Source organism: Theobroma cacao, chromosome 2 (genome assembly GCF_000208745.1).
Source record: "Theobroma cacao cultivar B97-61/B2 chromosome 2, Criollo_cocoa_genome_V2, whole genome shotgun sequence".
NCBI classification, from domain to species: domain Eukaryota; kingdom Viridiplantae; phylum Streptophyta; class Magnoliopsida; order Malvales; family Malvaceae; genus Theobroma; species Theobroma cacao.
In genome coordinates this window covers 27,928,052-27,954,015 of record NC_030851.1, presented here as the reverse complement: position 1 = coordinate 27,954,015, position 25,964 = coordinate 27,928,052, and the positions used below count along the sequence as shown (strand labels likewise).

At 35.0% G+C, this 25,964-nt stretch overlaps 2 long non-coding RNA genes across 2 annotated transcripts; both read left to right on the top strand.

Annotated features, from left to right (window-relative positions):
• LOC108660747 lies at window positions 10,889–13,183 on the top strand. Its single transcript, XR_001926414.1, has 3 exons — window positions 10,889–11,047; window positions 11,729–11,852; window positions 12,967–13,183. It is a non-coding gene; the product is annotated as an uncharacterized LOC108660747 (long non-coding RNA).
• LOC108660748 lies at window positions 18,498–19,593 on the top strand. Its single transcript, XR_001926415.1, has 2 exons — window positions 18,498–18,612; window positions 18,783–19,593. It is a non-coding gene; the product is annotated as an uncharacterized LOC108660748 (long non-coding RNA).

The window sequence follows — 25,964 nt, the reverse complement described above, 5'->3', positions numbered from 1 at the left end:
CGTCACAATTTCCATAGCCATTTATATTCCCGTAGGTTTATCACATATAATAGGTCAAGCCAATATTTTCAAATTCATCTCATCCCTTAACACTTGTCACAAATCAATAAATCCCACCTTAGGACATCTTTCCATATTGTATAATGAATTCACCATGTACATATAACACCATACACATAATTATTCACTACTTCTAGTGTTCCACAATTTCTTAGTATTCGCAACTAGCTATCTTTCTTATCTTTTAACTCAAATAGTTTAACCACTTCAACTTAGTATCATCATGAATTTTGTCTACCTTGATCATTCTACTTATGCTCACATCNTTATCTTTTAACTCAAATAGTTTAACCACTTCAACTTAGTATCATCATGAATTTTGTCTATCTTGATCATTCTACTTATGTTCACATCATTACTTCAAAATTCTAGAATTTATTCTCCCTCCATTTTCATAATTATTTCCAATAACGTATATTATGCCAATTTAGTATCTTATAATACCACCTATGCAACCCACCAAGCATATTGTGTTCAAATGTCAAATCGTTAAGAACAATTCTTTGTTTCCACCAATGACATGAGTAACTCCACATATACATATACACATCCATTTAAATGTCAACATCTATTACCATGTGTAAGAACCCTTTTCTTAGTTTCCTCAATTTCGACATGTCTACTCCACATTTCACCCTTTTATGGTATGTCAAGATCATCCTTTAGGCATATTCCACCACTAACAATCGTATACCTTTACCATAACATTTTAATGCAACTTGATTAGACAATTGTTTCCAAATAACTCTTAAATACCTAAACATCAAGTTGTGCACCACTTAGTGTTAAGATCTTAACTTTACTCACCAATCCTTAACCAATTACATTTATAAAGTGAATGATTTACTTAACCGTTGCATTTCGCCCTGGCGACTATAAAATCTAAATTTCTTAAACTTAGGATGTAGAAACTCCCTCTTAGAACTTATCCAAAAAATGATATTTCCTAAATCCTTTACCTCTATGGAGAACACATTCAAAACTGATCATTTTTATCATAGATTGCATACTAAACCCAATAGACTTTTAAATTGATTGTTAAAGCAATTTGTATATCAAACTCAAATATAGAACTCCGTATGGAATTTAGACTAGATTTGACATCTCTCAGTCATTTAACTTCAAGCTATCAAATCCACAACTAGTCCTTTAATCCTTTGACCTCATGCACAGCATAACAAAGTTCATGCTCCTCCTCAAAGAAAATTTGTTTACCAACCTTTCATTTGTTGACCACACATCAATTATAATAGTCACTGAATTTCACCCTTAAGCTAACTCATGTACTTATAACTATAAACCATAATAGTTCAAATCGAGCCTTGGGATCTTGCAATTACTTAATTGAAATCAAAACTAGCTCCATCTAAGCTGCTATGCACATAGTCAACACTTATACGCTTACAAAATATTTCAAAAACCCACACCATTTCTATAGGGGCATGACAAGCTCATTTAACATAGTGCACTTACCTTCATGCACATAAACATCAATTGACACCTTCCTCAATACTTAGATCTATAAATTCCAAGTAAATTACAACCATCACTATTCATTCCAGTCAAAGTGTGCCCCTTATTACCATTATCGTACGTGTTCTTTTATATTGACCTCAATAATGATCTAATGTCATCCAATTTCTTCCCATTGACAATTATGGGCTTAAATTATAACTCCACCGAATGAATAAGTCATTACGGACCTATTAGTCCAGCTCCAATTTCCTCTATCTTTAATCAGAGGAATTTGTTATTACGTTAACCTTTCATTAAGAGCATTTGCTTAAAATCTTTCCAACAACAGCTCATGTCTCAAGTGGCATCTCAAACCCAAACAACGGCACCACTTGTGACCTTTACATAATGTTAGCAAGAAGGTAGGTTACTAGGAATAGGAGTTCATATAGCCTCCTATCTATGACTTGTGCTACAATCACAACCCATAAACAAGACTCTACATTAACTCCGACAACTCCGCTGACTGACACGAGAATCCCTAAAACTCGACTAAACCTAGAGCTCTGATACCACCTTTGTCATAGCCCGAATCTCGGGCCATAACCGGCACATGGGCTCAATGGGCATAGCCCACTAGGCCCAAGCAAGCCTTTTTATGAGATCCTGTTCTTCATTCCATCTAGCATCTTTAAAACCATGTGTTGTAATTCTCAACGGTAAATGTTTCAATAATATTTTATAGCAACTGAATATTCATACTTGTATTATCTCAAAGTACTATCATACATTGCCGTCTCATAAAGGCATCATCATCAATCCAACATATACATACTTCATTTATAACATGACTCCTAGTAGTTTACATTACATAGACGTGTACACAGAGAAAAAACTCTCAACCGTCAGTAGAGTGACTTTAAGTGAAGGTACCGCTACTGAGATGCCATAGTACCTACCAAGAAAATGAGCATACGTAGACACTCAATCTAGGTTCCAACTACCTCCAAATCTGAAAACATGAAGTTTTAAAAATGTGAGTATAAACCCCGTGAGTGAACATAGGAAGGGAACAAGCAACGATAAGGAATGTTTTAGAAAACATGATGCACTTATGATAAACCATGCAATTTAGTCTATTTTTGGTTAAAACCCCTCATCCTAAACTTTGAATGTTTAATCCCTTAATGTTACAAGATCCATGATAAACCATGAAGTTGAATAGAATGAAAATTTCAGCAATGACCAAGCAAGACAAGCAAATAGAGGGTTTTCTCACTGTAGTGAAGAGGCAGTCTTGGTTGCATATGCTTCAATTTTTTAAGCATAACTCCCACTACAGAAGTCCAATTGACATGATTTTTAGATCATTAGAAATCTAAGAGGCTGGGATACAACTTTTATGTTTACCACTTTGCCCAGTTCTGAGCAGAAGATGGTTAAAATCTTTATTGAAGTGAAAGTACTGCACTAGAATCTTGGAACCACCCAAGAATTTCTCGTTGCAGCGAGAAGCTTCAGCAAATTTCTTCCTGCAGCAAGAACCAGGCCAGTGTAACCCCCCCCCCCCCCAACCAGAGAGTTTCTCACTATAGCAAGAATGAATCTCGCTGTAGTGAGAAACAAAGCAACTTAGTTAAAAAGGGTCTTGTTACATCAAAAAGCCATTTTCTTGCTGAAATGAAAAGCAATTTGGGAGCAATTAACAATGCCAACATACAACACAATCACAAATATTTTCATAAACTTTCTATAACATATATATATACATACATCATCATGCATTCCATCCCGCCATACTCAGCTCATGTGCACTCTCGACTCACACATAGCCGGGTCATCATCAGCTTATGTGCACTCCCACACCACACATAGCTGGGTCATCATCAGATTATGTGCACTCCCACACCATACATAGCTGGGTCATCATTATCACACAAAAGGAGCATCTAAAGTATAATATACATATCAATATAATGTGATAACGCATGAACTATTCATATTGTACATTTCACATGATAGAAACATTTCATCAAGGGCTTGTTCCCCAAGTATATTTTTTTAAAGTAAAAACAAATGAAACTTTCAAATGATTTATTTAAACATGTAAGCACTTCCCAAAACATTTTGAAATGCAAGTTCACTCACTGGTAGTTGTTGAATCTTAGATCGATGCCAACTTCCACTAATGTTTCAAATGGAGATGTGGGGTCTCGTTGGAACCTATCACACACAATAGCATAACAAATCAACTCAATTCACATAACCATAATTCTAAAAGCTATCTCCTAATTCATGTTCTGCTAGTTATTCCTAACTAGCTTTTAATTGCCATTAAGTGGCTATTAACTTTCTCTATTCTAATCACACTAAAGATGAATAAATAACCTCAACTACAAAACATTCACAAATCTATCCACTAGCCATTCTCAACAACTTAAAAATCAACTCTAAATCACTACTCACCTTGGTAGCTTTGTAATTGAATTCCTTTCCAAAAATTTTCAAGCTATTATAGAAGCCCCATCTTTCTCTCTCTAAAACACCTAGCTAGTGAGATGAAGTATGGAAGTAAGACTTTTTAAGGGATTTAAGGTGAAAGAGCATAAAAGGTTTTATGAAAAAGTGCACAGAAGCATGAAAATTGGGGTTAACTTGAGAGAATTTATAAAGGTTTCGAAACAAGCTTCCATGGATGATGAAAGAAACGTGAGATGGGAGGAAGAAGAAGAAGAAGAAGCTCCTGGAAAATGATATTTATAGCTAAAGCTTATTCAAACTTCACTTAAATTATGAAAATGCCCTTAACAAGTTGGCTTTGTCTTCCTCCAATCCTTTGTGCAATCTTTTTACACTTTTAACACTGAGATAAAGTCCATAATAGTCTAGAAATACTCGAGTTCATGAAAACTTAAAAATTTAGACTCGAGATGAAAAATGACCATTTTGCCCCTACCTTGAAAATCATCATTATTTCTATTTCTTTCGTCATTTTATCCTCATTTTCATCATTCATTTATTCCTTAGGCCTACTTAGGCCTTAATAATATTAGAAAACCCACTTCTAAGAGCTCACTAAGGAAAATGATGAAATTACCCCTAGTCCGTGTTATCGCATCTACTTCTAGCTACGAGTCTAAAAAAATCAAGGTCTCACATTATGAGTGCACACAAATGCTTCAGACTTGCTATAAGAGGAGTGTTGATGCAAGAAGGACATCTAGTGGCTTACAAGAGCCACAAGCTCAATGACATAGAGAAGAGGTACACAATCTAGGAAAAAAAGATGATTGTCGTGGTACATTGTCTTTACTCATCGCGACATTAGCTTTTTGAAGCACCTTTAGTGGTTATGACTAACAACATAGCTATATCCTACTTTCATAACCAGAAGAAACTGAGTCTTCAACAAGCACAATGGCAAGACTTCTTGGTAGAATTGATTACATACTTGAGTACAAGGCAATGAAGGCTAACTCAATAGCAAACGCACTTAGTCATAAGGTTACAGTAGCAGTTGTTAACAAGGCACAAGGCATACTCATGCCGTGCATCAAAAAAAAGGTAATCACATGACATGGTAACATAAACAGTAATTGAATATGCCAAGGAAGGGAGAACAAAAAGGTTTTAGGTTCAAGATAAGCTATTATACACCAAGGGCCTAAGGCTTTATGTGTCATCCCATGGCAAGCTTCGAAAGGAGATACTCAATGAGTGTGATGACTCAACTTGGTCAAAGCTTCCATGATTGCTCCACATGCTTACGCTAGTAGAACAAGGGTACTATTAGCCATAGTTATGCAAGGATGTGGAGACATATGTATGAACATGTCTTGTTTGCCAACAAGACAAGTCCTAGCAAAGGAAAACAACAAGGTTACAACAACCACTGCCAATTTTGAGTCGACTGTGGGAGAGTTTGAGCATGGATCTCATTATAGGCATTCCTAAGGTGAATTGATTGGGATGCATTATGGTCATTGTAGACCGTTTCTCTAAATACGTAACATTCATCACTGTAAGCTGTGAGTTTCCAGCAACAAATTCCACAAAGCACTTCATGACCAATATTGTCAAACATTGGAGAATTCTGTTGAGCATAATGAGTGACAAAGACACACACTTCACAAGGAAATTTTGCTCAAAGTTGTTCAAAAAGATGGGATCACTACTTAACTTTACGATCAGCTTTCATCCACAATCAAATGGGCAGATCGAGAGGGTCAATGCAATGTTGGTAACTTATTTACGACATTTTGTGCGAGTCATCCAAGCTAATTGGCCAAAATGGCTAGACATCGCTTAATTTTCTCACAACCTACATCATATTGAGGCAACAGGGAAAAGTCCATTCGAAATAGTAATAGGACAACAACCTCTTATACAGAGTATCGTAATTGCAGGGGATACAGGAGAATTTCCCACAACATATAAGCATGCACGCCAATGGTAAGAGCAACTCAATCTTACTCATGCATGCTGTTAGTGCTATAAGCTCAATAAGAATAATTCTAAGAAGAGGATGAATTGCAATAGTTTAAGTATTTATTAGATTTCTTTCCAATTTTTGAGAAAACAACTTTTCTTAAAACAAGTTCCTTTTTTGAAGTAAGTAGAACAATTGATTTCTTGTGAAATCACAAAAATTAAGTGCATAATTAAACTTGAGAGAAAGAGAAAAAAAAATCATCACCATGATTTTTAAAGAAGTTCGACCACCTTGCCTACGTCTGCTCCCTTAGATTCACTAAGGAGTTTTAAATACACTATTGAAATAACATTTAATACAATGCCTTTTATGGATCAAACATAACCTTAATAATAGTCTTTTCAAGGATGAGACTAGAACCCTTCTACCTTTTACTTGGGTTAAGGTAAAACCACATAACTACCTTTTAGTTTGGTTAAGGTATAACCGCTCAACCTACCTTTTAATTTGGTTAAGGTATAACCACTCACTAGTATACAATAAATGAGATGGGTACATCTAGAATGCCTCTTAAAGGTTGAGTCGCAAATTAAGTACAATGTTTGGTGAGGAACAAAATAAGAAATGAAGGCTCAATAAATGATATAATAGGATATTTAAATGCTTGAAGAGGAGAACAAAGAATATTGAATGATTGTGGCTAAATTCTTTTCTTAGAATTGTGTTTCAGAGTCTTCCAACCTTCATAAATGTAGTGGGAAGTCATATTTATACTAGCAAAAGCTTTTTAACGCAGTTGGAGTGCATTTAATGTAAAAATAGTAATTCAATATGCTCCACTAGTCACTATCTATAGATAGATTTTGCAATCAATCAATAGATTCCTTTCAATAAATTTGAAATTCATGCCTATCTAGCGATAGATTGTAATATTTATCGATAGATGCATGTTAGGGGACCCTCTGAAGCTTTCAGTTGCTATTTATCGATAAATTCAAGTGATCTATCAATAAATGGAAATTGGTCTTTGAAACCTAAATGCCAGGACAAACAACTATCAATAGATGTTCTTCATCTATCAATAGATGACGAACATCTATCGATAGATAAAAGGCAGATTCCTTAAATAAAAAGCCTTTTGATTGTTTTCCATTTAAAACACTTAGCTCTTTTCGTTTAAACCATCTCAAAGACTTTTTAAACTTGCTTGAACATTTGGAAAAGAATTTCGATCACTTGTTTGTCATTTTAAAACTTAGTATCAAATTGAAGCGTTAAATCTAACACATGTTTACTGAAGGCCATAAAACGCAAAAAGAAATGGGCTAATCAGTCTCGAAGATAGGTAAGTTTCAAAATAGGAGACTTAGTACTAGTCAAACTACACCTAGTACTTTAAGAATAAAGGACTCCAAAAAGGACTGTTAAGACGCTAAAAGGGGCCTTACAAAGTGACCAAATGGATTAGTCTAGCGGCATACAAACTTGAGATGCCACCAAAGTAGAAAGTCCATCCAGTCTTTCACGCTAGTATGTTGAAACCATATCACATAGAAAAGAAGGCTCCAAGTCGCAGTAATAGTCAAAAGGCACTAGTGGGTGTATGTTTAGCATGCAAAAAGAAGGTGGACACCATTCTCACCTATAGGGTGTTGCAATGCCAAAAATACATGCCACAACACCAATACTTAGTAAAGTGGAAGGGAGTGCTAGAAGCAGAAGCTAGTTGGAAACCAACAGAAAACTTATGGCAGTTCACAAACGCCATCAAGGCATTCCACTTGATAATGAGGGTGTTGCAAAAATCAAGCGAGCAAGAATGACATGGCACACAAGTCCAGCTATTGTTGATTTTGCACACACAAGAATACGTAGTAAACAAGCAAAATAGTGATGAAATAAAGTATCGTTCCCACAAAAATTTGTTCCTAAATCTTTACTAAATACTAAAATTTATGACAAATTAATCTTATTTAAGTAAATAAAATTTTCAAAAAATTAATTAGAACAAAATTAAAACAAGCACTAAGTTAACTAACAGAAATTAAAATTACTTGGAAAAGGCAATAGACATAAAACCTAGGATTATGGGTTCATTCAACACTTTATCTGATACCAGCTTCTCTTATTATTTACATTCATAGGTGGTTTTACTAACCTAGAATCCAAAGCTATGTATAAGTCTCCGTCGAGATGCTTGCACAAATACCTAACTTAATTGGGTCACTATATATCTATAGGAATCAATTAAATAAGGTTCATTAAGCAAGTGTCCTAATTTGGTTATATATGGAAATTGGTATATGTTTAACCGAATTACGAATCAGATCACCTAAGTGACATGAACATAAACTATTCAAACCTTAGTCCAATATAAAATTTCTCTGTCAAGTCTTAATTAGATTCACAAATCAATTAATTGTTGGCCAAACAATCAAAAGCATTAAGAACAAATTTGAATAAGCAAAACTATACCCATTCATAATAACTAAAACAGAAACAAATATTCAGATTACATATTGAAATCCACCAAAATCCTAGAAAGATAATTTAGCTCATAATAACTAATAAAAAATACATCCAAAGAAATTTAACCATGAATTCAAAACAAAAAAATAATAATAACACAAAAGAGAGAAAGAAACTACTGTTGAATCCTGGTAAATCTTGAAACTCTCTCAATTGCTCTAGAATTCTTGCTTAATTCGTAGCTCTCATTCTCCAGAAAAGCTACTGCCATCTCCCCCCTGAATACTCTCCAAAAAGGCTTTTAAATATGTGCAAAGTGCCCTACTTTCCAATTTTCCATCGACAATATATTTTTAGAAGTTAGGGTGGCACCGTGGCCATAACTTTCTGGCGCCGCAATGCCGTGTCTTCCTTGGTAGTGCCTCGGTGCTACTTCTTCGACGTCACACTCTTGGGTTTTTGTATGATGCTTAACGCTGAGCCATAGTACTTTGATTCTGTGATGGTGTCACTTTTAGTGTCGTAGCCATGATTTACTCAAGGTCGTGACCTCAATCCATGTTGCATTAAGTGCATAACTACATCTATCTATCAAATTTGAACATGATTTTCACCTTGATCTGTTTTGAACTGGGTAAAGTGGCATACAGGAGAGTTGTAGCCCATTCTCTTACCTTTCCAATAAATTAAAAATCACATCAATTGAATTTTTGCAGCTCAAGTTATCTTCAAATTACTGCAACATGTACGAGTGACACCTTCACCATACTTGTGTTATCATAACTCAATTGCACCTTGCTCATCACATATCCTGCATATACCTATGAGAGAAATTGAGATTAACTATTCTTAAAGAGAATTAAACCAAAATAAAGTAAAATTAAACTTAAACCACTTAATTTAACTATTCAACATGTAATCTAACTTAACTTTGAAAAACACCTAAAATGCTCAAATTCAAACATAAAACTCAAAGGTCTAGCTACTAAATTCTCCAAAATGTGTTGAAAATAACTCTATATAATAGAGTTATCACACCCCTAACCTTAAGATTTTGCTAGTACTCGAGCAAAACAAAGAACTAAATGCAATAACCTAAACATGAAAACATTTAACTAGAGTTCAATTGCGCCATTTCACTAATTACCATTAGTATCCTCAAATGTTGCTCCGTATTCATAACTTGACTCCACATACAAATATTATTCAAGTTTATGTCTCCATTCAAATGCAAGCTTATCATTAAGTGAAATTTCGTGTGTGTGTACAATCTATCACCTAGACATTTTACAATCCGGATCAATTTATATTCATGCAAAATTCAAATTAATAATTAAATTTCATAAGTTTGCTTTTCATCTCTCTCTCCACTAATCTAGACTAACACTAAATCAAGGATCAATAGAACTTTAATTAGCTTGTAATGTATGGCTAGGGTCAAGGTGAGTTATGGGACAATGTATAGCTCAAATCATCCTAAGCACATAGTCATTCTAGGACCTATTAAGAGGTTTATTTTCCTTTACCTAATATACCCCTTTTTCATCAAAATTTTTCTTGTGTTCAAAACTGCATTCTTTTTCTTCTTCTTTCTTTCCCTTTTTCTTTTTCTCAATTTCACACCCCAAACTTATTTCTTTTATTAGGTAGTGAGATTAATACAATCCTATTTTGAACATTTCTTCAATTTTCAACTTGAATACCTCTTTCACTATGTGACTCATAACACTTCCTAAATTGACTTATGCATTTAGGAATGAAGGATCCACTTGTAATATCCCGTACTTTGTTATGGTGGCTAATAAAACTTATCGAATGCTAATTGAGGTTAATTGGAATGTTTAAAAATGATGAAAGGTGAAAAGAGTATTTTAAGATAAAATATTTTCGCACGTGAGGAAATAATAATATTCTTATTGAGGATGAATTTGTGAGATAAAAAGTGATTCAGAAGTGAATCAAGATATAACAATGTGTTTGGGTGCCAAGGAGACAAGTGGAAAATTTTAGAATAAAATAATATTTTATTAATAAAATAATATTAAAATATTAATATTTTATTCAATATCGTAATTTTTTATGAAAAGGGAGTATATGATCAATCTAAGTGGGGGAGAAGACAAACGAGGAAAATGATGTTAATAGGGCCTGCGTGCCTTATTAAATAAAGATTGTGCGGGGTAGATAAATATTTTAAATATTATGGAGACACCGCGTTGGAGTTAAAACTTTATATTTCGTTTGTACATGTGTAAAAGAAGATAATGGAAAGAAATTGGAATTAAAAGATAGTGGGAGGATACAATTAAAAAGGGTGAAAACCTTAGAGGGTAAAATGATAATTTTACCATTAAAGTGGTCAAAGCTTTTAAAGGAAGCTTTGACTCTTCATCCTTATTCCTGGCTGATCCTTATCTCTTCAAGATGGCATTTTTTCTTCTCCATCTCCTTCCTCCCACACCATTTCTATACTTCCACTTTATTTTCACTTGACTCCCATGCAATTGAAGAAAAAAATAGAGAGAATCAACTAAGGAAAGAAAGGAGAGAAAGGTGAAAGGCTTGGGTAGTAAGTGATTCAAGAGTAATTGAAGAAATATCAAGTGGGTCTCAAGATTCAAGAAACATAAGGTAAGGGTTTTTATGTTTTAAGCTCATGGCTGGTTAAATTTTTGAAAAAATGATGTGTGAATCATTTTGTGGCAACTATGGTGATCATGGGTGTGAGGAAATTATGAATTTTGTTAGGTGAAATCCAAGCTAAAATCAAGTGGTAAGCTTAATGGTACAATTTGAAGCTTATGATTGGTTTAATATTGTGAGAATGATTGTATGCATATGTAGTGTTATTGTGATGTCATGGGTATAGTTGGAAGGCAATTATATTAATTGGAAGTTTGGTGTGTAGATATGTGTTGTTAGGAAAGGTTTAAAAGGTTATGGATGTTGGTGTGCATGAATGAATATTAATGTTATGCTTGGTGGCAACATGTAAATGAGGATGGTGGTACATGTAGACTTAGAAAATGTTTGATGGAAGTAAATTTATAGTTGCTGCCATATGCTAGGTAATTATTGTGGAAATGATGGATAAACTTGATAAATATCCTTAGACAAGATTTATATATGTGCTAAAGTCATAAATAAGTTGCCGATATCCATAATCTAAAGAATTACGCAAGTAAAGGATAAAGGCCACTTTGGTAAAAAATGTGTTAAGATATAAGTTAGTTGAATAAGGATTCATGATTGAAGGAAAAAGAGAAGTAGAAATGAGGTACACTAAAGATATTGAATTTGGATTGTTGCTAGGAAGTACAAAAGTAAAGGTAGTGCACTATGGTAGCATGCTAGAGGAAATAACGAGTGACCGGCAAGTAGCAATAGCTAGATACACCTCCGAACTAATAGCGATGTAACATCCCGCTATTGTAAGGTGAGTGAACTTGCATTAAAATGTTTTGGAATAAATGATTATATGCTTGATTGAACCACTTGAATTATTTTACTGGTTTTTCTTAAAATTTTCATGGGAACAACCCCTTGATGAAACGTTATATATTATGAATGTGTAATATGATGAATCCTTGTGCTCCCATATTATGTTGATATATATATGTTGTGTATTGATAGTTAATATTGTGTGATAATTATAACCGCGCATGTGCACGATGTGGGGGTTGCACATGCAAATGATGACGAGGTAAGGGAGTGTGGATGATGAGATTGCCTATGTGCGAAATGTGGGGGGAGCACATGATGGCATTAGTTGTGCGCGATGTGGGGGTGCACACGATGATGATAATATATGCCATGTGCGCAATGTGAGGGGAGTACATGATGGCATTAGTTGTGCGCAATGTGGGGGTGCACACGATAATGATGATATATGCCATGTGCGCGATGTAGGGGTGCACACGATGATGATGATATATGCCATGTGCGCGATATGGGGGAAGCACATGATGGCATTAATTGTGCGCGATGTGGGGGTGCGCACGATGACTCCGACTATGTGCGGTGCGGAGTGCATATGAGCTGGGTGAGGTGGTGGTTGTATTCATGCTTGTATATATATATGCTATAAATATGTTTTTTATATGCTATAGAAAAGGTTATGAAAATAATATGTGACTGCATTGAATATTGAGAAAACTTGATTATTGTCAATGTGCTTGATTTAATGTACAATTTGGCATGAGTGGATTTTCCTTATGGTAGTGAAAACCCCTTATATTTTATCTGGCCAGAATTTTATTGCAGCGAGAATGCCTTTTCGCTATAGTGAGAATCAATGTATTAGGCTTGACTTGCTTAAATTCTACTAAAGTTTTCACTCTTCAGCTTCTTTGTTGTTCATGGATCCTTCATCATCAAGTGATTAAATAACCAAGGGTTTGAATGAGGGGTTTTTAATAAGAAATAAACTAAATCGCATTGTTTTTGAACTTAAGTGCATCATGATTTGTAAACCTTCCTTAACATTGCTTGTTCCCTTCTTATGTTCACTCACAGGGTTATTAGTCATGTTTTTAAACTTCATGTTTTAGGTTTTCTGAGTTAAAGGTGACTGGTCCTAAGATGAGGTGCTCTTCCCTATCTATTGCTCGGTAGGTTTACCATGACACTAAATGTTAGCAACTGTGCCTAGAGTCACTCCGCTGATGGTCAAAGTCTAATTATGTGTATATGAATGCTTGATGTGAAATGCTAAAACTCATTTGTCAAGCTATATATGTATATTATAGTTGATGATGCCATTATGAATACATAATTAGGTCTTATGAATTGTTTTGAAAGGAATTATATTTGAACATTACAAATTTTGGATTTTAAAGACATATGGATTAATGTACAAGATTATATAAATAGGCTTGCTTGGGCTTAGTGGGCTGAGCCCATTGGGCCCTTGCGCCGGTCATGGCCCGAAAATTAGGCTGTGACACCACTAATGGTTGAAAACATTAATATAAGGGTTTAAGCTAAAAATTAAGAGTTCAAATAAAGAAAAGGTGTCATTAGGCGTAAAGGGGGAAAACTAAGGATAATTTTTGCAAAGGACTACAAAAGGCTCAATCAGTCCAAAAAAATGGCCTCAATCATATCCTTAACTACATGTAACTTAGAATTTTGCCTCGAGAGAGAATCAAACAAATTCTAGAGCTTAATACATAATTCAAAATTTTCACATTCACATAAACCTTCTCTAAATTTGTACAATGAATCTAAGTAATAGACATGGTGCTCAAAAAGTAGACAATTCACCTTAACGATAAAGCATAGCATAAGAATTTACATAACACTCAAACAATATTCACATGTTTCAAAGAATCAAATTAGGAATGAAACTCAATTCTTATCATTGGATAGGTAACATCAACTAACCTAAAATATCACAAAAACTGCAAACAATAAAACCTTCCCCCAAACTTAAATTGGACATTATCCTCAATGTGAAAAGCTAAAAAGAATAAGACAAAGAAACTCCCCTATCAATGGTGATAGTGTGTTGAAAGCTCTAATTTTCTTCCTCCTTATCTTCATGCTTTCCAAACCTGCAGACTTAACAAGCAAGCAAGAGAGAAGTTATAAGTACATATTTAAATGGAAAAACACAAATAACTAAAATAACAACTAAACTTAAAAGATATAGCTTGGGTTGCCTCCCAAGAAGCACTTCTTTATAGTCACTAGCTTGATTATGATACCTTTTTTTACACTTCTTCATCGCCACAAAAACAATTAAGGCTTTGTTTCATTACCTTGAATGTTCTAATAAGTGCACTAAAAATTTCAATGTAGCCATAAGACAAAACTTTTACCACCTTAATGGTTTGCCACCAATATGGTTGAAGTTGCCATGGTAAAAGATGGATGTGTGAACTAGAAAGTACTACTTGCTGCCTAACCTTAAAATCACTATCTCTAAAAGGTGGTAGATTATGCTCATCATAACATTGCTTCGTGTTAAGATGTAGTGGCAGGTGCTCTAACTCAAGAGTTGGTGCTCATTTACTCATAAGTGGTGGAGTAGGATTACCTTTACTTTCGTTGGATAAGTCCACTCCATAATAATAAGTTTTGTTCAAAGGATACTTAGTTGCATTAAAAATAGTAAATTTAATTACCTCTTCTCTAACTTTAAAAGTTATTTTACCTTCCTTTACATCAATGAATGCACCTACAAAAGCTAAGAATGGGCATCCTAGTATGATCGGAACCTCTTAATCCTCCTCCATTTCAAAACTACGAAGTCCACTAAAATGTATAATTTCTCCACTTTAAGCAACATATCCTCTATAATCTCACAGGGGTGCCTCATTGTTCTGTCAGCTAACTGCAAGGTACTGTAGTAGGTTGAATTTCCATCAATCCAAGTCTCCTATCAACAGACAAAGGCATTATTGAGACACTAGCACCTAAATCACATAAAGCTTTCAAAAAATTAAAATTAACCAATTGAGAAAAGGACAAAAAAACTCCTTGGGTCCTTAAGCTTTGGTGGAAGCTTACTTTGGATTATTGTGCTACACTTCTTATGAGTGTAATTGTCTCAAAGTCTTCTAGTTTCCTCTTCTTTGTCAATATGTCTTTCAGAAACTTCACATATCATGGCATTTGCTCTAAAGTTTCTGCAAAAAGAATGTTGATGTGAAGCTTTTTGAATACCTCAAGATATTTTTAGACGTGCTTATCAAGCTTTTGTTTCTGATGGCACTAAGTAAAGGGTGGTGGTGGTAAAGTTTTCTTTTCTTCCTTCTCTTGAATTTGCTTGTCAACTGTCTTAATCATTGTTTCATTCTCAATAGGCTTATCTTGAATATTAGCTTGCCTAACACTATTTTGAACCTCTTTTTCGCTCCTCAGGGTGATTGCCATAACTTATTCTTTATCTTCTCTCATTGGATTCACCTTTGTATCATTAGGTAGTGTTCCTTAAGGTCGGTTGTTTAATAAATTAGCAAGTTGACTAACCAGAGTCTCAAGGTTTCAAATTGATGCTACTTGACTCTAAATGAGAGTTGTTTGGCTTTGTATGATGCTATCATTCTATGTCATGTACTACCTTAGCAAATCTTCCACAACTGGATTCTTTTCTAAAATGGGTTCTCTAGCTTGCTATTGGAATCCTAGAAGTGCATTTGGCCTTGAAATTGAGGACAAACCTTAATTATTAGCCCAAGAGAAATTTGAATGGTTCCTTCACCTTGGGTTGTAAGTGTTGGTGTCAAGCCCGACTTTATAAAGTACTTGCCATGTCCTTCAGGTGATTAACAATATGCTTGCATACTTGGAAAGCCTTGAAAAATCGTCAAAAGTTGATATTATACTAAATGGTACTATTAAGTTGAATTAAGCCTCGAACTAGTCTAAATAGAGATCTTAAGATGAAATTGAGAATTTTAAAATCCCAGAATGACTTAAAATGATGATTTGGAGTTCGAGGGCTGAATTTGAGTCAATTTGAAATTTTCATGTTCTAGGGGTAAAATGGTAATTTTGTCACTCGAGGATAAAATGGGAATTTTTAGAAAAGATTTTGATCACATTTGACTCATTGGAGTATGATTTGAGTTTGAGAGGTGAAAATTTTAAATTCTGACATTTTTAGAGTCCTAAAGGCATAACGGTAATTTTATGAGTTTACGGGGGCAAAGTTGGAATTTTGGAATTTTACACCACCTAACACTTTCATGCCCATGGATTTCAGCCATTAACATTTTACATTGTGGATAATTGAAACATTTTATGTGATGGAGAGAGATTGCTTAATGGATAAGTATTACATATGGACCAATGGAAACATGCCATGTGTCAAGCTTAGATTATTCTAGAATTTCCTTGTAAAATCTATTTAAAACTCTCTTAGTCTAACCCATATGGCCGGCCAAAGCATGAAGTGAAAAGGAAAGGAAAGAACACAAACCCTAGGTGGGAAAATTGAAGAAAAAGTGTGGGATTTCAAGGGATTAAGCTAATAAAGGTTAAAATTTTTTTATTTATCTTGTGATTTACACTACCCATGCTTTCTTTTTCATTTTCCATGCTTAGAACTCAAGTTTGCATGATGAACCCATGCTGGCCGAATTTGAGAGGAGAGGTTTTGAGCATTGATTTTGCTAGATTTCAAGCTAATTAAGTGTTTTTGGTTGTTTGGTAATAGAAAGTATGAAAATCTAGCAAGGAATCACTTTGTTCTTCACAAACCCACAAGAAGCCGAATTTTCTAGGAAGGATATTGAGGCTGAAATTGATTATATTTCATGATATTTTGGTGGTATTTAATAATTGGTGAGGCTAGAAATTTAATGGGAAATTTTGGCATGAAAATCTGAATTTTTACCTAATGTATAGACATGTGTGATTTATGGTTCGGACTGATAAATTGAATCTTATTCACAGTCATTGAGGTATTTTAAGTATAATTGGAGTGCAGAAAGTGAAAGAAATCAATTTGGAGTTAAATTGGAGGTTTTAGCTAATTACACCAAGAATAGTGCGAATTAAGTCGAATACCGTATTTAAACAGCTATTCGAACATTTTGCATCACATTTCGTGCATTCATATAGATTTATAGAGCCTGAAATAGTTTATGATAAATTGACACAATTTATTGAAATTCGTATCACGTATGATGTATAGGTGGTGAGCCTTCTAACAAAGGTAAAGAGATTGTGCTCCAAGACCGAGAATAGGAGTATATAGAACTCTTAGTACTGTGAGTAACCTTACTATCATCTTAATTATCTAAAATATGTTTTATCCGATTTTATGAATTTTATGGGAAATGAATTAAATGATTAATTTTTTGGTTTTATAAACCAAAAGTGATTTAGTGAAATGATTTCATAAAATTGTTTTAAAATTGAATAATGGCTTTTCAAATAGAGTAATTAGAGACTGTTTTCATGTGTTGTAAATTCATGGTTTGAATCGAATGGCTTATGACAATATTTGCATGAATGGTTGAATTGGTGTTTGTGTTGAAATATATGAACTGTTTATTTAGCCTTGAAAGGCTATGAATTTCAATAATTGCCATATCATGTTATTGAATTTTATTGATTGGTGGGATAATTATTAGCTTACTGCAGTGGGCGGGTTCCGTGGACTAGCCTATTAGAGGGGCACGGTAACCCCGTTATATTCATACCTCAGTTTGAGAGGCGCAGATGGATAACTCCTGAGGTTAACACTTTTAGAGTTCACTTCACGTCAAACCACCACGTGAGGGGGAACTCGGCCAACGCCAAAGAATAGCTATGTTTTCAAAATAAAAACATGATTTATGTGTACATAACTTTTTAACAGCCTTGGCGGACTCAGTTGGGATAGCCCTTGGCCAAGGTATCCCTGATAACTGAGTATGAGAATGATTTTTGGCACGATCTAAGCTTTTCAGGAAATCATAAGGCTAGTTGTTTATTTGGTTGAAATGAGTTGAAAGGTAATAAAATTACAGTATGATGACTTATTTTAATTGTCTCAATTTACTCGACTTTAGATGGTTTAGATGGTATCTGTTTACTCACTGGGATTTTATAATCTCACCACCCTCCTTTTCAACCATTTTAGGCCCGAGGTAGCCTGTGGATAGCAGATATCGTCAAGGATTATAGTTGGCTTTGCTTCTCCAAAAACTGTAGGTTTACTGCCTTTGTGCACTTTTGTTCCTTGTGGGCCCACAAGTCACTGTAAAGTAAATTTCATATCCCGGTTATCTGTATTATAGTACGTATGAATTTATTTAGCTTTTACATTACAAAAATTATTTGCCGATGACTCTATAAATATTGTTTTACAATAAATTAGAATATTTTATTGAATATTTTTATTTTATTCAAATAGTTGCAATATCATTTTTAATAAATGTTTTAGACACCCAAATTTATTTTAAATCATGAAATATGTGTTTTCCACTCATCTACTACATTTTTAGTCAGGTTCGGAAAATTTCAAGGAAAAATGACGAAAACGCCCTTGTGAGGTGAAAATTATTTTTCCACGGTTTTGAAAGGGAAAAAGCTTAAAATTCTTTAAAAACAAGGTTTGGCAATGATTACTCACAGGGGAGATGAAAAAAATGATACTAAAGCCTTGCGGGGTTCCGGTTGCACTTAGGGTAACAAATGTTTACCAAGACGTCGCGACGGTTGTCAGGGCTCGAGAGGAGTACCGGGTCATGACAGTTGGAGTATGGGTTATTTTACTATCTATTCCCCACAAATAGCACTATTTCTATTACGCTTGGACACTGATAACTTGCATGATTATCTCCACAATACTCACAAGCTACAAAAGGACTTTTGATGGAGTTAGTACCAAATGATTCAAAAGTCTTAGTTAGAACTGCTACTTGTGCAGATAATGCCAAAAAAGCATTTACATCATGAATCCCAGTTGCTCTCCTATGCATTGCTCACTCTGTTGGCCACTGGTAGTTGTTCGCAACCATCTTCCAACAAATCATATGCCTCATCAATCAATTTAGCCATTAAAGCTCTTCCCTTAACGGCATCAATAGTGGTTCGAACCTACCCACTTAGACCATAGTAGAAAGTTTGCACTTGAAGCCACTTTGGAAGACTATGATGAAGACAACGTCTATGTAATTTCTTATATCTTTCCCAAGCTTCGTACAACGATTCAGAATCTTCTTGCATGAATGATGTAATATCATTCCTCATTTTCACTATCTTAGCCGAAAGAAAGAACTTGGCAAGGAACTTTTGAGCAAATCATCCCATGTTGTTATTGAGCTTGTGGGGAGCGCATTTAGCCATGTTTTAGCTTTATCCTTCAATGAAAAAGGAAAAAGCCTCAAAGGAATTACATCATCTATGACACCATTATGTTTGAACGTATCACAAATTTCCAAAAAAGTTTGATATATGGCTATTTGGATCATCATTTAGAAGGCCCCTAAATTGTACTAAGGCTTGAATCATGGTGATGATAACCGGCTTGATCTCAAAATTAATAGCTTGAATAGCTAGCCTTCGAATGCTTGATGGAATCCCTTACACCAATGGGATAGCATAATCCCTTAAGCATTGATTTTCAACTGTTACGTGCTCTTAGATATGTTGTTTACCCTGCTGGTCAGCCATTGTATTTATTGGAGCAAAACCTTGTTGATTTTCTCGTCGAAGTCTATGAAATGTTATCTCAATTTCTAAATCACAAGGTATAATCTCCAAGCTTTTTGCTCTTCTTATACAATGACTGAACTATACGACCCAAATTTCGGGCCATGACCGGCTCATGGGCCCAATGGACGTAGTCCACTAAGCCCAAGCAAGCCTATTAATTTGACATGTTCATCATTCCATCATAAACTGTTAAGTCACATTTCATACATGAATCAAAATAATATTAAACATTGCCATCTCATACTGGCATACCAAACAAGTGTATATACATTATCTACAACATATATCTTATTAATTTACATTAGGTTTATCTATACACAACAAAAAGAGACTCGATGTCCAACGGAGGGACTCGGACGAATGTACAGCTACTGAATGCTGAGACACCTACCAAAAGATGGGTACAAGTCTACAAGGACACCTCGTCCTAGTTACCGACTGCCTCTTGATCTGAAAATATGAAGTTGAAAATGGTTAGTATAAACCCAGTGAGTGAACAAGAAAGGGAACAAGCAACAACAAGGGAGAATTTAAAATCATGATGCACTTGTTTCAAAACAATGCAATTTAGTTCCATTCATATTAAAAACCCCTCATCAAGCCCTTAAATGATTAATCATTTGAAAATCATGAACCCATATATAACGAACCATTTGAAAAATGAAAGCTTCAATGATACGCAAGCAAGTCAAATACAACAACGAATCTTCGTTGCAGTGACGTTGGGATTAAGTTATTAGCCAAACGAGGGTTTCTCAACTGGCCGAGGGTTTCTCATTAAACCTCCTCATTTTAAACTTAGCTCATTTAGTCCTTAATGTTGAAAGTCCATGCTCATATATGGTAGCAAAAAAGTGAAAAATAGGGCAGCAATTGGACATGATAGGAGACAAAACATAAAGTTTTTTGCTGAATCTCGCTGCAGCGAAATTGTAACCCAGAAACAGAAAGTTTCTCGTTGCAACGAGAATGAATTTTGCTACAGCGAGAAGCTACAGTGTCATTCTTACTGCAGCGAAAATGTATTCTCGCTGCAACGAGTTTACTGCCATTCTACCCCTCCAAACCCTAGAGTTTCTCGCTGCAGCGAAAATGATTCTCGCTACAGCGAGAAACAGGGCACCAAATGAAAATTTTCCCTTTTTTCCCAAAGAAAAACCACCCTGCTAAAATGTCCAAAATTAATGTGAAACACATAATAATTTCTCAAAGTTTGACATACCAAATTTCATATGCATTACACTCATATACCATTACTCATAAATTTCCTATAACACATATAATTATGTTTGTATATATATACATATACTCATCATCATCATGCACACCATCCCATCACCATCATGCACACCGTCTCATCATCACCAGCTCATGCGCACTCCCTACTCGCACATGGCTGGGTCATCACCGGGTTATGCGCACTCCCTACTCGCACATAACCGGTTCATCATCGGCCTATGCACACTCTCTACTCGCACATAGTAGAGTCAATATAATTACACAACAATATATTCCTACATACATATATATCAACACAATGTAGTAGTATAGGAATCCATAATAGCCACATATCACAACATAAACCATTTCTCAAGAACTTGTTCCCAAGGCACTCATTTTTAAGAAAAGTTGTATAAAATCATTCAAACACTTTGTACAAAACAGTCACATTCCCAAAATAGTTTTGATAGGCAGTCCACTCACTGGTTGATTGTAGAACCTTTAGCTTACTCTAATTCCCTTAATGATCCAATTGGGGTGATGGGGCTTCGTTAGAACCTAGAATCACATTAGCATTAGCAATAGGTCCATTCACATACTATAAACCCTAAAAGCTATCTCTTAGCTAGCTTTCAATTGCCACATTAAATGGCTACCTATGTTCACTAACTTAATCACTATAAAATGATTGAACATCCTCAACAATAAAACAGCTTATAATCTCAATTACTAGCCATTATCCATAGCTAAAAACCAAGCTTAGTTCATCACTCACCCTAAGGTTTCTTTGTAGTTGAATTTTCTTCCAATAGCTTCCAAATCAATAGGGTAATTCTCTTTTTCTTTCTCTAGAATGCCCAACTAGTGAGAGAAAGTATGGAAATAAGATTTTTCAAGGGTTTTGAAGTGAAAGAGTGAAAGAATACAAGGGTTCTAGTCAAATGGGCACAAAGGTATGAAAACTAGAGCTAGAGAGAGAAAATCATGCAAGCTCCATATCAAGCTTCCATGGAGGTTGGAAGCAACGTGAAAGAGAAGAAGGAGGAAGAAGAAGAAGCTGCTGAAAAATGGGAGAAGAAGCTGCTGGAAGAAAGATATTTATAGCCAATCTTATCCATTCCACTTAAATTACCAAAATGCCCCTCCACCAATTAACTTACTCTCCTCCAACCATTTATGAAATCTTTTTACTCCTTTGAGATAGGGACAAGGTCCATAATGGTCTAAACATACTTGACTTCATGAAAGCTTAAAATTTTAACCCGAGATGAAAAATGACCATTTTACCCCTACCGTGAAAATCATCAAAATTTTTGTTTTCTTTTCATTTTACCCCTAATTTCATCATCCATTTATGCCTTAGGCTTACTTAGGCCATAATATTGTTTAAAATCTTACTTTTACGGGCTTACTAAGGAAATGACGAAATTACCCTTGATCAAGGATATCACGTATACTTCCCTTTATAAGTCTATAAAGGTCAAGGTCTCACATGAACACACCTGCAAAACAAAGATATAAAACTTAAATTAAGACTAATTTGTGGAATTTTAATATTAGCAAATAATAGAGAAAACACAATCCCCGACAATGGCACAAAAAACTTGTTGATGCTTTTTCACATGCAAGTATACGTATTGAACAAGTAATATAGTGATGAAGTAGAGTATCGTTCCCATGGAGATTTGTTCCTAAATCTTTACTAAGTACTAAAATTTATGGCAAATTAATCTTATTTAAGTATAGAAAATTTTCAAAAATTGATTAAAAATATGAAAATAAGCATTAAGTTAACTAACAGAAATTACAATTACTTGGAAAAGGCAGTAGGCTAAAACCTAGGATTATGGGTACATTCAATACTTTATCTGATACCAGCTTCTCTTATTATTTACATTCATAGGTGGTTTTATTAACCTAGAATCCAAAGTTATCAACAAGTCTCCGTCGAGATGCTTATACAAATACGTAACTTAATTTGGTCACTATATATCTATAGGAATCAATTAAATAAGGTTCATTAAGTAAGCGTCCTAATTGGGCTATGTATCGTAATTGGCATATGTCTACCAGAATTGCAAATCAGATTACCTCAATGATGTGAACATACACTATTCAAACCTTAGTCCAATCTAAAATCTTTCTGTCAAGTCTCAATTTGATTCACAAATCAATTAATTGTTGGTCAAGCAATCAAAAACATTAAGAACATATTTGAATAAGCAAAACTATAACCATTCATCGTAAATAAAACAAAAACAAATATTCAGATTACATGTTAAAATCCACCACAATCCTAGAAAGATAATTTAGCTCATAATAACCAATAAAAGCAACATCCAAAAAAATTTAGCAAGGAATTCAAAACAAGAAATTGAGAACAACAAAAAGAGAGAAAAAAACTAATGTTGAATCCTGGTAAATCTGGAAACCCTCTCAATCACTCTTGAATTCTTTCTTGATTCATAGATCCAATTATCCAAAATAGCTGTTGTCGTCTCCCCCTTGATTATGCTCCAAAAAGGCTCTTAAATATGTGCAAGCTGCCCTACTTTCCAATTTTTCGTCGATAGTATATTTTTTGAAGTTGGGATGGCGCAAAGGCCATAACTTTCTGGCGCCGTGACGCTGTGGTCTTCCTTGGTAGCTCCACAACAGCACTATGCTCTTGGGTTTTTGTATGATGCTCCCATGATGTTCAATACCATGGCCATAGTTCTTTGACGCTACGGCGGTCTCACTTTCAGTGCCCCGACCTCAATCCATGCTACTTTAAGTGCATAACTACATCTATGTATCAATTTTGAATATGATTTTTATCTCTAGCTGGTCCGAACTGGATAAAGTGGAAAACATGAAAGTTATAGCCCATTTTCTTAGATTTCCAATGAATGAAAAATCACATCAATTGGATTTCTATAACTCAAATTATCTTCAAATTACTGCAACATGTACAAGTGACACCTTCACCATACTTGTGCTATCATAACTCAATTTCACCTTGCTCATCACATATCCTGTACATAACCATGAGAGAAACCGACATTAACTCTTCTTAAAGTTATTAAACCAAATAAATTAAAATTAAACTTAAATCACTTAATTTAACTATTCAACATATAATCTAACTTAACTAAGAAAACAGCTAAAATGCTAAAATCCAAACGTAAAACTCAAAGGTCTAGCTACTAAATTCCCCAAAGTGTGTTAAAAATAACTCTATATAATAGAGTTATCACCAGCCTAACCAACCATTGAACCAGCATGCAAAAAAAGGGGCTTCCCAAGTAACCCAAGCCACATAGGCAAGGCACCTTGAAGAGGGGCTTAGCAGGACCACGGCCATCAGGGCATGCATGTTAGCTCCCAAATTTGTAAACCGCACACAAGTAGGCCATGAAATCAGGGGCCACACACAAGACACACATTATGTTGCCACGCACCCTAAGCATCACAAATTCAAGGGACGCATACATGTCATGCCCCATAAGGGCTAAGAAATTAGGTGCCTATCTTATGGACGTTACGTAAGGAAGAACTCAAGGGACAAAAACAAAGTGCCGCCCTATGGGTAGCACAACTATCACGACCCAAATTTCGGGCCATGACCGATGCATGGACCTAATGGACGTAGTCCACTAAGCCCAAACAAGCCTATTAATCTGACATATTCATTATTCCATCATAAACTGCTAAGTCTTATATCATAACTTAGAATCGAAATAATATTGAACATTGCCCCTCATACTAGCATACCAAACAAGTGTATATACATTGTCTACAACATGTATCTTAATAATTCACATTAGGTTCGTCTATTCATAACAAAAGAAGACTCGATGTCCAGCGGAGAAACTTGATGAATGTACAGCTACTAAATGCAGAGACACCTACCAATAGTCGAGTCTACAAAGGTACCTCGACCTAGTTACCAGCTACCTCGTAATCTGAAAACATGAAGTTGAAAGTGGTGAGCATAAATTCAGTGAGTGAACAAGAAAGGGAACAAGCATACCATAAGGAATGTTTAACGAAATCATGATGCATTCATTTTCTCAAAACAATGCAATTGTTTTAGCTCTTTTAAACCCCTCATGTAAACCCCACATGAGTAAATCACTTTACAAAGATCATTGCTCAACTATGGCACCAAAGAAATGGGAAATATGGCAAAAACCCACAAGTTAGCAAAATGGACAGAAAGTTCTCACTGCAGCGAGCTTCATTCTCGCTACAGCGAGAACCAAGTCTGGTGAAGGCCCTCAAACTCGAGAGTTTCTCGCTGCAGCGAGGATCAAAACATCAAGGAAAAAGTCTCCTTTTCCCTTAAAATAAGCCATCCTGCTAAAATAACAATAGCAACATGTAACACATGTAAACTCTCAAATTTCAACAAATCAAATGCTCACATATTTGCATTTATAACCATATTCCCATCATCAACATGCACACCATCCCATCATCATCATCATGCACACCATCCCATCATCATCATCATCATTCCCAGCTCATGCGCACTCTCTACTCTCACATGGCTAGGTCATCACCATGTTATGCGCACTCCCTACTGGCACATAATCGGGTCATCATCGGCTTATGAGCACTCCCTACTCGCACATAGCCGAGTCAATATCATTACACAACAATGTATTCATATATATATATCAACACAATGTGGTAGTGCATGAATCAATAATAGTCACATGTCACAACCTGAAGACAATCTATCAAAAGCTTGTTCCCAAGGCACTTGTTTTTATGAAAAGCTGGATAATCCGTTCAAATGTTTGACAAATACATTATATCCCCAAAACAAGTTTTGAAATGCAAGTCCACTCACTGGTATTAGGAGTAGAAACACTCTTATTTTCAATTCGCGGGTACAGTCCTTTACCCATGTCCAATGGCTCACCACCTAGCCATAATCCATGACACATATTCCAATTAAATTATGTCTAACAGTCATAAGTTATTCAGGCTCGATATATATATTATATGAAATGAAAAATGCACGGGTAGCCATCTAGATCCGGTATTGGCCTAAGTCGATTTTTCATCCAATAAATTGGCCAATGCGTCCAATTTCACTCCAACTTGCTCCATTTCTTTTCCAATCCCTCAATTCACCAAGCACAAACTAATTAACACATAATTAGGCAAAATTTATCTTCAT